At 41.4% G+C, this 14253-nt stretch overlaps 1 pseudogene; it reads right to left on the bottom strand.

The window, feature by feature from the left end:
- Positions 1 to 5190: 5190 nt before the first annotated feature.
- LOC141201518 (uncharacterized) overlaps positions 5191 to 14253 on the bottom strand; it is a 147333-nt pseudogene continuing 138270 nt past the window's right edge.

Here is a 14253-nt window from a genome sequence, read left to right as displayed (position 1 = left end):
AGTCTGTTCTGAAGATAGCAAGCTGTCATGATTGCTTCACCCCAATATGCTGTGGGCAGATTTGCATCAAATAACATGCTTCTTCCACTTTCACATAGTGTTCGGTTCCTTCTTTCCGCGACACCATTTTGCTCTGGGTTGTACGGTACAGTGGTCTGAAATAGGATTCCATTTTTCTTTAAAATGCTCTGTGTCTCATTACTTGTATATTCAGTCCCATTATCTGCACTTAGAATCTTTGGCATTCTTCCAAATTTATTATATACTTCAGCTAGGTATATTTCAAGTTTCTCTGGAACTTCCTTCTTGCTGTGAAGCAGGTGGACAACTGTATATCTTGAATGATCATCAATAAATGTGAGAAAATATCTCTTCTTCCCTGGGGTCAGAGTGCTCATTGGACCACAGACATCTGTGTGTATTAAATCTAGTGGCTGTGCTGTTGTTGTACTAATTCTCTTAGGAAAAGCTTTCCAAGACATTTTCCCTTTGATGCAGCTAGTACACTTCATTGTCTGGTTACATAGATCAATTGTAATATCCTCAGCTAGTTGCTTTTGGACTAACTTTCTTATTGCTTCTGGGTCTCTGTGTGCCAGACGCCTATGCCACACATGAATACAGTTTTTATGCTCTTCTTGTTGCGCTGTATACACACACTCTTTGCATTTCAGCTGATAAAGTTCATCTGTGATGTTTCCCTCTGCTAGTGTGTGACCTTCCTTTGAGATGATGCAGCTATCATGCTTAAATGTAACTTAATTTCCTTGTTTTGCGAGTTTCTTCACAGATAGTAGATTACTTTCAAGACTAGGCACATACAGCACATCCTTTACTGGGATCTTCCTGCTTTGTTTTGGTGAGATTTGTGAATCAATATAACCATCTCCTATGCCTTCTGAAGTCATGTACTGACCATTAGCCATAATCACTTTCTCTGATTTACTTTGGTCAAGCTTAGAAAAGAAGTCTCTATTAGTCATGTGACTAGTTGCTCCAGAGTCTATACACCATGCATGCTTTGATGTATTTGCACTGACAGTAAATGCAGTTTCAGTATTCACAGAATCATTTTCTCCAGATACAGCACTTTTAACCCTTTGATGACTGCTTTGCTTTTTCAGCTGATTCATTCTAGCTTTCCAGACTCTGCAGTCAGCTTTCAAATGTCCTGATTTCTTGCAAACAAAACATTCACGTGTTTCTTTTATGTGCTTCCTGTTATCAGTTAGGTTTTGTGTCTGTAAAGCAGATTCTGTGTTGCATGTCCTACTGTCTACACCTTCTGCCTTTCGCTTATATTCATCTATGAGCTTCCCCCTGACATACTCCAGTGTAAGCTCATCATCTGGACGCGCATCTAGTGCGGTTACAAGCGTATCATAGCTCTCTGGAAGGCCACTAAGCAGTAATGCGGCCACATGAAAGTCCTTTAGATCTTCCCCAATGCCTCTCAGGCGTTCTACAACTTCCAGAACACTTCTTATGTAATCCTGCATATCCTGGCCTTTCTGTAGCTTAGACTGGTACAGCTTTCTCGTGAGATAGAGCTTATTGCTTAAATTTATCCTCTCATGTACCTTTTGCAACTGCTCCCACATTTCCTTTGCAGTATTACATTTACACACATGCACAATCTGGTCATAATCTATACTGAGTGATATGGTACTTTGTGCTTTCTGATCCATGTCTGTCCACTGCTGTGGCACTGGGTCAGGTTTAGGCTCCTGTGTGTATTTCCACGTACCTTCTCTTATCAGCAGCATTTTCACTTTGAATTTCCAGGATTGATAATTCTGGTTAGTGAGACTTGGCACTGTAAATTTCATGGAGCTGCTGCTGCTGGTGGCCATCTTTGCTTCTTCTCAGTTTGCTGTCTTTCTTTCTTTTCTTTCCTCTGTGTTCTGGGGATCTGTGACTCTGAGACATCTGGGCCCATAACCTGTTAGCAGAGGATTAATCCGCGTGACATCCAGAGTTTAGAACACAGAATGTAGGTTTATTCATATCCAGCATACGCACAGCATGGAGTCTGGTGTTACAGCAGCATGAGGAGATCAAAACATCAATACAGGAAGAGAAGGAGGGGGCATCCTGTCTGAGTTTTTTTTTTTTAAAACACAACTTTGTTAACAACCTCACAATATGCACAACATATGAAACAGCAAAGTAGTTGTTGCAATACACATACAGATTAATATGCATTATTGCAACAGATTGGCCACAATTGACAAAAGCTCTGGAGGAGCTGAAGCGTTTTGCAGATTTGCTGATGTGATATATGATTGACTACAGGTGAGTGCCGGGATCTCTTTCCTTTCCCTCTCCATTACTAACCTGAGGCCTTGAAGACAGCTGGGTTTTTTGACAAATCACAGCGGTCATCAACCGTAACCACCATTAACCCGATTGCCACCGCACCAGGGCAATCGTGAAGAGCCGTGCAAAGTACCGGAATTGGTGCGACATTGCTGAGGCGGCTGCGGGCTGGTAGTTTTAGGCTGGGAAGGGCCCAATAACCGAGGACCTTCCCACCCTGATAATATCCGCTCACAGCTGTCTGCTTTACCTTTGCTGGTTATCAAAAATAGGGAGGACTCCACATCTTTTTTAATTTATTAGCTAAACACAAGTACAGTAAACTCCACACACAGGGCAGTAATTATATATCTCACGGATATCTATCATCTATCTCGATCTTTGCACATCTAACATCTAAATATCTGTCATTTCTATTCTGCACTCTCTTCCGGCACGTGTCACACAGACGTGTGCGCGGATGTCACACTCTATGTCATCTGTGTGCAGGACGTACTGACGTCCGAGCTGCCGGCAAAAAACGGACATGTCCGGTCCGTGTGAACATGTGCGCAGCCTATATATTATAATGGGTGTATGTGTGTGTCTCCCTTACGTGTGAAGGGGGCCTAAAGGGTATGAGCACTTTTAGTATGAATTACCAGTAGGGGGCGTGAGCACTTAAAGTGCCTAGGGCAGCATGAATGCCAGATACGGCCCTGAGCACAGCCCTAATAAAGTCATTAGAGCTGCAGATAAAGGGGGCTCGATTACAGCTCTGGATAGTGGGTTGTATGAGCCGGAGGTTATGAACATGGGTGACAATACTAATATATGCCGCACTCTAGATGGAGATCCTACTAATTCATACAATACCCCCTTACATTGTCTTTTGGAGGAGGGTTTGGTATCGGCTGTACTTAATCCCAAACAAATAGAACGATTAAAGGAAAATCACCCACAATGTCCAATATTTCATACATTACCGAAAACTCACAAAGAAGGAAACATCCATCAGTCTAGAGATACATTCAATACTGGCTGCAGAGAAGATTCCTATAATATAGTGAATATTACCAGAAAACATTTACCTATGTTATACAATGACAAGGATCCAGCAACAAGAAAGACAACTGACACGTGGAGGACAAACACCAAAGGTTTCATTGAATGTGGGAGAAATAAATGTGGTTTGTGCAAGTCTGTGCACAAAGCAAAAATGTCTGCATCTACTAACCATAATAAACCCTATAATATCCGACATCTCATTAGTTGTAGCTCCACACGTCATTGACACCATACAATGTGAAGCTTGTCTGCTGCAATATGTGGGGGGCACGGTCAGACCCTTACGTCACCGCATTGGGGGACACGTTAGGGACGTTCTTGGCCCCACAACACGTAATACATCTGCAGCATCACAACATCTCATACAACACAATAGGAATTAATCACTTTACAGTTGTGGGTATTGAATATGTCACCAGACCAGCTAAGGGGGGAGATTGGTATAAAAAGTACACCCCCGAGAAGCCTTGTGGATTCTGGAATTGGACTCCAGATTCCCCAGTGATATAAAGCTTCGTTCAGACCTTGTATCCATTTACTGAATTGTGTTTTTCCCTCTTTTATAGTAATTATACATAATATACACATTATAGATGCAGACACTTCATTCTTCTATTGCACGGATGCTTTTTGTTGTGGACATATGATCATCCATAGGGGTAATGTAGACATACTTGCACATGTCCATTTGGGTCTGGGGGTCTCCGCTGTGCATTAGACACTATGATGTGTATAAGAAGCCGGTTACTGGTTATTTATTATGTCATGAAGAAGAACTGAACACAAATACCAGGTAGAAACGCAGAGATGTTTTGCTCCTATCTGTTTTTTAATGTTTCTATGATTTTAATTTGATTTGTTCAATAAGTTTTTGGTTTTATTCACACTGGAAAACAAGTGCTGGATTATCAGTAACTTTCTTTGTCCCGTCCATTCCTTCCCAACTGTGATTTTTCATCCAAGCATTGAGAGATGAGCTGAAAGCAGACAATGTTTTCTATAGAGTAATGACAGACATGGGTGTTGTCCACATAGAAAGCCTCTCCTAAATCCCATACACAAAAAAGCCGCCCTACAATCTGCCAGGACACATGCGGAAACACATGAAGATTCCTGGGACTTTATACTCTGGAGTGATGAGACCAAGATAAATGTTTTTTTTTGGAACTGATGGCTTCAAAACTGTATGACATTGAAGAAGTGAGGAATACAATGAGAACGCATGGAGTCTACAGTGAGACCTGGTGGTGGCCGTGTCCTTATGTGCGGCTGCATGAGTAGCTACATTTCATTGATGGGATCTTGAATTCACAGATGTTCTGCTCTATAGTGACAGAAAAGATGCTGCCATCACTCTGTTCCCTTGGTAGGCCACTGTTACATTTCTGAAGAACAGGGTGACAGTGATTCAGTGGCCAAGTGTCTCCTGATCTGAACCCAACCAAACACCTATGGGGAATTCTGTAGAGACAAGTTGTCATCGCTCCATCCAGCCTCTAAGAGCTCGTTATCGAAAAAGAGAATAAAGATAGATGTAGTATTGTCACTAACTTGTTCATTCCAGGCCTAGAAAACTTGGTGCCGTCCTTTAAAATTATGGACTCCATACAAAATAATAGATGTAGTAGCTTTTGATGTGGGGTGTACTCATTTTTGCATCAACTAATTTGAGTAAAACTGAAGATTTTGTAATGAGAGTTATATTATTACCCTTACTTTCATGTTTTGATTACAAAAAAATGTTCTATGAAACTTAGTGTTGGCAAAATTTTAGAAATTGATCTTGTGTTCAGTGAGCTATTAAATAAAATCTTACTCATTAAAGGGGGTGTACTCATTTATGCTGAACAATGCTTATTAAACTTTATATAACACAGTGAGCATAATTACACTTTCTTTCCCATTTGACTTCTCTCATGTTTTACAAGGTGTGATTTATGTATAAAAGATTTCCCACATTCTGAACATGAATACGGCTTCTCTCCTGTGTGACTTCTCTCATGCTGCACAAGATAAGTTTTTTTTGTAAAGCATTTCTCACAGAATGAGCATGAATACGGCTTCTCTCCTGTGTGAATTTTCCGATGTGTAATAAGATTCCCTTTACCTGTAAAGCATTTCCCACATTCTGAACAAGAAAATGGCTTTTCTCCTGTGTGAATTCTTTGATGTATAACAAGTTCTGATTTACTTTTAAAACATTTCCCACATTCTGAACAAGAAAATGGCTTTTCTCCTGTGTGAATTCTGTTATGTGCAGCAAGAATTGATTTACGCATAAAAGATTTCCCACATTCTGAACATGAATACGGCTTCTCTCCTGTGTGAATTCTGTGATGTTTAACAAGATGTGATTTATAACTAAAACACTTCCCACATTCGGAGCATGAATATGGCGACTTTCCAGTATGAATGCTCTGATGTCTACTAAGATTCCGTTTATTTGTGAAGGACTTCTCACATAGTGAACATGAAAATGTTTTTTCTCCTGTGTGATTTCTCTGATGTCTAATAAGATTCCCTTTATTTGTAAAGCATTTCCCACATTCTGAACACGAATATGGCTTCTCTCCTGTGTGAATTCTCTGATGTGTAATAAGATTGCCTTTATCTATAAAGGACTTCCCACATTCTGTACATGAATATGGCTTCTCTCCTGTGTGAATTCTCTGATGTGTAATAAGACTCCAGTTATTCGTGAACGACTTTCCACATTCTGAACATGAATACGGCTTCTCTCCTGTGTGACTTCTCTGATGTTTAACAAGATCTGATTTACCTGTAAAGCATTTTTCACATTGTAAACATGAAAACGGTTTCTCCCCTGTGTGATTTCTTTGATGTAAAACCAGCTCTGATTTACTTTTAAAACATTTCGCACATTCTGAACAAGGAAATGGCTTCTCTCCTGTGTGAATTCTCTGATGTATAATAAGACTTCCTTTACCTGTGAAGGACTTTCCACATTTTGAACATGAATACGGCTTTTCTCCTGTGTGATTTCTCTCATGTCTAACAAATTGTGATTTATATGTAAAGCATTTCCCACATTCTGAACAGGAGTATGGCTTTTTACCTTTGTTTTTTCTGTGTGTTAAAAAATCTGAGCTTTTTGTAAATTGCTTGTCACACTGAAATCTTGAATCCACTTTGCCCCCTGGACTTTTGGTAACAATGTGAGATTGCTCAGGAGATCATTCCTCATGATTAGGAGGATTATAAGAAAGTGAAGTGCTGTGAAGTCCAGGAGGTGCAGGAAGGGTGATGAGGTTTTCTCCATTAGAGTGCTTCATGATATCTTCTTTTTTACAATTTAGTGATAACCCGTTATTCTCACAAGGATTTCCTGTAAGGAGGAAAGATAGATTACATGTGATTTTTTCAACAACACAAAAAGGATTTTTAAATGTTTTTTATGGCGCTCACAATGAAGACCCTCGTCAGTGAAAGTACCGGTAATAAGGAGGACAACTACATGCCATAACATTAACACAATGACAGGTAAAGTGAATGACACTTATAAACTGGTGACATTGGCACAAGTCAGGGGTGGCAGAGATTAGATGGCAAATAGTTCTTTAAGTGGTAATTACTGATGACCGGTTCCCTTAATGTACCTCCAGTGCCATTTCACTCTCTCAAGCTTCATATCGTGGCCTTAATATAGAAAAGTGTCCATGTAATTAAAGAAGTTGTCCACTACTATTAAAAATGCCCCCAATGTAATTAACCCATTGAGAGAAGATTTTATTTAATTACCTAGCTTTGTCTTTATTGCCTGTGAGCGGCGCTATCGCTGGCCACTCACCGGCATCACGCGACCCCCGGCCTCAGCCGGCTCTTACTTCCCCTGATGTCACGTCAAATGAGGCGTGACTTGGTGATGCGATCCCCGCGGTGGATGCCGGGCTGTGGGTGGGGTTTCACCGTGCGTCACATCCAGCATCCACCGCGCACTTTCCCAATGAATGCAAGGTAATTGTGATTCACAAAATGTTATACAATTGAACGGTGAAGAAAAAAAAAATTACATTTTTACCACTATAATATTATTTTAGCCCCAGATTTTACATTTTCACAAGGGAAAATGGGTAAAAATGACCACATAATTTTATACAATTTCAGCTGAACCCCATACCCCATATGTGGCTGTACAGTACTGCTTAGCCATACGGTGAGACTCGGGAGGGACGGAGCGCTATTTGACTCTTGGAGAACAAACTTTAGTAGAACAGTTTGCAGACTCCATATACAGAGACCCTAAGTGGCAGAAGAGCAGAATCCTCCCTCAAGTGACACCAGTTTGGAAATTACACCCCTATGGAAATGTATCTACAGGTGTAGTGATGAATTTGACTCCATGGGTGCTTTCCAGAAACGAGCAGTAATGGATGTTGTGAAGTGAAAATGCAAATATTTCATTATAGTGGCCAGTACATTGTAGTGTCCGGTACATTGTAGTGCCCTTACGTTGTAGCGCCCAGTACATGATTCCCAGCTAGTGCTTTCTGGAGAAATAAATTGTCTCTCCCCGCTACAGTAATGCCAAACATGTGGATGCTAACTGCTCACGGTGGGGCCCAGGAGGAGGGGGCATTTGGATTTGGGAGCGCAGATGTCACTGGATTTCTTTAAGTGGGAGCCAAGTCACTTTTCCAGAGCCTTTGTGCTACCAGTAATATGGACACCCCCTATATTACTGTTTACAGATGATGAACCCGAGTGGGGACTTGTTTTTTGTGGGTTGAGTAGAAGCTCTTAATGGTGGCATTTTGGGGTACAGAACATTTTGGATCATATTTATCCTGTGCTGTACGTTGAACACTTACAGTGGGTACGGGAAGTATTCAGACCCCTTTACATTTTTCACTCTTTGTTTCATTGCAGCCATTTGGTAAATTCTAAAAAGTTCATTTATTTTTCTCATTGAAGTACACTCTGCACCCCATCTTGACTGAAGAAAAAGCAGAAATGCAGACAATTTTGCAAATTTATTAAAAAAGAAAAACTGAAATATCACATGGTCATAAGTATTCAGACCCTTTGCTCAGACACTCATATTTAAGTCACATGCTGTCCATTTCCTTGTGATCCTCCTTGAGATGGTTCTACTCCTTCATTGGAGTCCAGCTGTGTTTAATTAAACTTATAGGACTTGATTTGGAAAGACACACACCTGTCTAAATAAGACCTCACGGCTCACAGTGCATGTCAGACCAAATGAGAATCATGAGCTCAAAGGAACTGCCCAAGGAGCTCAGAGACAGAATTGTGGAAAGGCACAGATCTAGCCAAGGTTACAAAAGAATTTCTGCATTACTCAAGGTTCCTAAGAGCACAGTGGCCTTCATAATCCTTAAATGGAAGAAGTTTGGGACCACCAGAAGTCTTTCTAGACCTGGCCGTCCAGCCAAACTGAGCAATCGTGGGAGAAGAGCCTTGGTAGGAGAGGTAAAGAAAAACCCCAAGATCACTGTGGCTGAGCTCCAGCAATGCAGTAGGGAGATGGGAGAAAGCTCACAAAAGTCAACGATCACTGCAGCCCTCCACCAGTCGGGCCTTTATGGAACAGTGGCCAGATGGAAGGATCTACTCAGTGCAAGACATATGAAAGCCCACATAGAGTTTGCTCAAAAACACATGAAGGACTCACAGATTATGAGAAGTAAGATTCTCTGGTCTGATGAGACGAAGATAGAACTTTTTGGTGATAATTCTAACCGGAGAAAACCAGGCACTGCTCATGACCTGCCCAATACAATCCCTACAGTGAAACATGGTGGTGGCAGCATCATGCTATGGGGGTATTTTTCAGCTGCATGGACAGGATGACTGGTTGCAAATGAAGGAAACATGAATGCAGCCAAGTACAGAGATATCCTGGATGAAAACCTCTTCCAGAGTGCTCTGGACCTCGGACTTGGCCGAAGTTTCACCTTCCAACAAGATAGTGACCCTAAGCACACAGCTAAAATGACAAAAGGAGTGGCTTCAGAACAACTCTGTGACCATTCTTGACTGGCCCAGCCAGAGCCCTGACCTAAACCCAATTGAGCATCTCTGGAGAGACCTGAAAATGGCTGTCCACCAACGTTCACCATCCAACCTGATGGAACTGGAGAGGATCTGTAAGGAAGAATGGCAGAGGATCCCCAAATCCAGTTGTGAAAAACTTGTTGCATCATTCCCAAGAAGACTCATGGCTGTACTAGCTCAAAAAGGTGCTTCTACTCAATACTGAGCAAGGGGTCTGAATACTTATGCCCATGTGATATTTCAGTTTTTCTTTTTTAATAAATTTGCAAAAATTTCTACATTTCTTGTTTTTTTCAGTCAAGATGGGGTGCAGAGTGTACTATAATGAGAAAAATAAATGAACTTTTTAGAACTTACTGAATAGCTGCAATAAAACAGAGAGTGAAAAATTTAAAGGGTCTGAATACTTTCCGTACCCACTGTACATCGGGGTTTCCATCTAAATCTACAAAATATATGATTCAGATGACACCCCCGAGGGATCCATTCAGAATAATGAGGCAGCAGAGTTACACTGGACTCCGTCTAGCCTCTGGTCGACTGCGCTTTTATGCACGCTGAAAAAGATGGACATCACTGGATCATAGGCCAGACGGCGTCCACAGAGCCTCATTATACGGAATATTCCCCCGGGGTTCTGTCCGAATCGCAAGCTCAGTCATTTATATGGCAGCATGAGACTTGTGCAAGAATAATATGAAAATAAAAGATGGAAGTAATATTAAAAAACACAATTAGGAAAAATAAAAATGTGCTTATTAAATCATTAAGAAGAGGTGTGAATGCGGCCCAGTTATTCATCGGTGCGCAACCGGACTCTGTACAGGAGCAGCCGCGCCATCACCGGACGCTTCTGCTGTGATGTGGACGGCGGATAAAGCTTCACTGCACCGGAGACTTCATACAATAATCACACACCGGTCATCATCACACGCCGCTTAGCATAGTCACATGCCAATCATCATCGTCATAAGCCAGTCATCATAATCACACGCCGCTAATCATAATCACATGCCAATCATCATCATCACACGCCGCTAATCATAGTCACATGCCAATCGTCATCGTCATATGCCGGTCATCATCGTCATCATCACACGACGGTCATTATTACACACCTGTGGAAATATCTACAGGAATCTCCTCCTTCCCGTCACTCACACACGGCTGATCCCCCCTCGTCATCGCTTCTTCTTCTGTCTCGTCCTTCACTTTTTTCTTAGTTGGATCTTCCTCCTGATATATCAGATGTAACAATCAGCACAATACAAGAAACCACCAAAATCTGTGACATCTATGACCTCGATCAGAAATGTCCCCCCATATACAGATCCGGTACAGGGCTCAGCACCGTCTACCTGATGATCCTCCGGGATGTTGTGATTCTTCTCTGGACAGTCCTGGGGATACAGAGGACGGGGACATCTCTCTGGTGGATTTCTTTCCATGAGTCCATCTGTGGGAGACACATAGTGACAGAATACAGTGACATGTAAAAGTTTGGGCACCAATGGTCAAAATTACTGTTATTGTGAACAGTTAAGTTGAAGATGAAATAATCTCTAAACGGCCTAAAGTTACAGATGACATTTCCTTTGTATTTTAGGCAAAACAATAAATAATAAATTATATATATTTTCATCTTTTACATTTAAAAAAAAAAATCAATAAGGGAAAATGGGCAAATGCAAAAAAGTGTTGGCACCCGGCAAGGTTAGTAGCTAGTAGCGCCCCCTTTTGAAAGTATCACAGCTTGTAAATGCTTTTTGTAGCCAGACAATAGTCTTTCAATTCTTGTTTGAGGGATTTTCATGCATTCATTCTTCTTTGGAGAATTCTTCCAGTTCTGTGAGAGTCTTGGGTCATCTTGCATCGTCTGTTATTTTGAGGTCTAGCCACAGATTTTCAATGATGTTCAAATCAGGGGACTATGAGGGCCATTGTAAAACCTTCAGCTTGCACCTTTTGACGTGTGTTTAGTAGTATCATTATCATTTGCCATCCTCTTTTCACCTCCAGCTTTTTTGCAGATGCTGTTATGCTTGCATCAAGAATTTGCTGAAATTTCATGGAATCCATTCTTCCCCCTACCCGTTCCCTGTGCCATTGGCTGCAACACAACCCCAAAGCAGGATTTATCCACCACCATGCTTAATGGTTGGCGAGATGTTCTTTTTCTAAAATTCTGTGCCCTTTTTTCTCCACACAACTTTGATCATTGCTCTATTTTAACCTCATCGGTCCACAAGACTTGTTTCCAAAATGCATCAGACTTTCTTAGATGTACTTTTGCATACTTCTGACGCTGAATTTCATGGTGAGGTCGCAGGAGAGGTTTTCTTCTGATGACTCTTCCATGAAGGCCATATTTGTGCAGGTGTCTCTGAACAGTACAACAATGTACCACAACTCCAGAGTCTGCTAAATCTTTCTGAAGGTCTTTTGCAGTCAGGCGGGGGTTCTGATTTGCCTCTCTAGCAATCCTACTGAAAATTTGCTTGGTCTTCCAGACCTTATCTTGCCCTCCACTGTTTCTGTTAACTGCCATTTCTTTATTACATTTTGAACCGAGGAAAGGGCAACTTGAAAACGCTTTGCTCATAGCCTCCTCCTGCTTTGTGGGCCTCCACCATTTTCAGAGTGCTAGACAGCGGATACCTTGGTTGATGAAATCCGTCTTGTGGTTCTTGTGTAATCTTTACTTTCAGTTTGGAAATAATGATATGCTCGTTTTCCGGGGCAGCCTATGGGGGGCGCTCTATCTGGGTTTCTGCTTACATATTCATCTGTATGCTCTTATGACAGCTCACTTATCGTTCACTGACCTGCCTCCTATTTTACATAATGCATCTAGTAGTGTGTGGCTAGGTAAAATAGGAGGCAGGTCAGTGAAGGCACAGTGAGCTGCCATAAGAGCATACAGGTGAATATGTAATCAGAGCACCAGATAGAGCGCCCCCCACAGGTCGCCCTGGAGCACGAGCATATCATTATCTCCAAACTGAAAGTAAAGATTACACAAGGACCACAGGACGGATTTCATCAAAAAAGGTATCATTTTAATCAGTGTAATGTCGCCTACCTGACAGTCTATGAAGTTTACTAAGCACAATCCTGCTGACAGGTGCGCTTTAAGTACATAATGTGGAATATCTCCTGAAAAAAATGAATAAAGTGAAACAGGTTTTTTTGTATAGAGACTCATGTTAAATACAAAAGAGCAAATGATAATTTAAAACAAAAAACAATGGGAGGGAAAAATAGAAAAATCTAAAGCTTTCTGTGTCACTGGTATTTCCACCTTTACCTTAATTTAGTATGGAAACACATTTTGACTCGCCTGTGGTAAATCACAAAAGAGATTCTCCTGTGATTGTCAGTGCCCATGTGACAAGAATTAGCCAATGAATGATGACTTCAGAGTTTTAAAAAGCCACATGGTAGGCCCCGTTCCTTTGTCACAATGGATTAGACAAAGGAGCTGCTTGAGGACATCAGAACTGCTATTAGCAAACACAAGACTTCCAAAGGGTAGAAGGCCATCTCCAAAAACCTTGGTATCCCAGTTTCAACAGGGCGCAATGTCATTAATAAGTTTGCCAAGCATGGAACAGTCAAGAACCTCCCTGGAAAGAGGAAAATTGGCAAAAGAGGTCTTCGAAGATTGGTGGAAATAGTGGAAAAAAAACATCATGTCAAACATCCAAAGACCTGAAGGCCAACCTGGAATAGTCTGGGGTCATGGTTTCAACAAGTACCATTCGCCGCACACTAAACAAAGGAGAACTTTATGTCCGAAGGCCAAGGAAGAAACCATTGCTGAATAAAAGACATAAAAAGGAATGACTGATCTTTGCCAAAGAGTACCTTGACAAGCCTCAATCCTTCTGGGAAAATGTTCTGTGGACAGATGAAACAAAAATAGAGCTTTTTGGCAATGCAAAGCAACAGTTTGTTTACAGACGGCGCAATGAAGGTTATATAAGGAAAGAAAACCTTACCAACACTTAAGCATGGTGGAGGATCCACAATGCTGTGGGGTTGCATTGCAGCATCTGGTACTGGAGGCCTTGACCATATCACAGGAATCATGAAATCAGAGCATTATCAAGAGGTTTTAGAGCGAAATGTCCTACCCAGTGAAAGAAAATTTAGTTTCAGTCAAAGATCATGGGTCCTCCAGCAAGACAATGACCCAAAGCACACATCCGAAAGTACACAGGAAAGGGTTGAAAAAGAAAAAACATGGACTGTTTTATAATGGCCAGCAATGAGTCCAGACCTCAATCCCACTGAAAATCTTTGGGGTGAGCTGAAATCTGCCGTTGGGAAAAAGAACCCTGGAAACATTCAAAAGCTCGAACAAACTGCAAAGGAAGAGTGGGAGAAAATCCCAGCTGAGAAGTGCAAGAAGCTTATAGATGGCTACAAGAAACGTGTGGAGGCTGTCAGCAATGCCAAAGGGTGGGCAACCAAGTATTAATTACTTGAAGAACAGAGTGGAATGGGGTAAAGGAATAGTCAGCTCACCCACCGTTGATTAGCAGTCTTCATCTGTAAGGCAGCGCGTGGAGCCGTCCCAGTCTCGGACGTGGAGACAAACAGCAGAAAATACAATAGAATATCTATGGATCTCTTTTGGTGACTTGCTACTACAGTTTCTAATGTGATCAATAAACTTCTCTTTTTATATTTTTGGCTACCGCTGGAGGAGGTTCTTGTTTTTCTGCCAAGTATTAATTAGGGGTTTAGGGGGGCCTTTATTGCTGCACATGCTGCTTATTTGGTTTCTTCTTTGAAATTGCCACAAGGAGGTTAAACAATGTTCTATTGTTGTATTACTTTGGACCA

Source organism: Phyllobates terribilis, unplaced genomic scaffold, assembly GCF_046119375.1.
Source record: "Phyllobates terribilis strain yellow unplaced genomic scaffold, ASM4611937v1 Scaffold_117__1_contigs__length_5270597, whole genome shotgun sequence".
Classification (NCBI taxonomy): Eukaryota; Metazoa; Chordata; class Amphibia; order Anura; family Dendrobatidae; genus Phyllobates; species Phyllobates terribilis.
The sequence above is the reverse complement of the archived record's forward strand: the minus strand, read 5'-3'. Positions and strand labels throughout refer to the sequence as shown.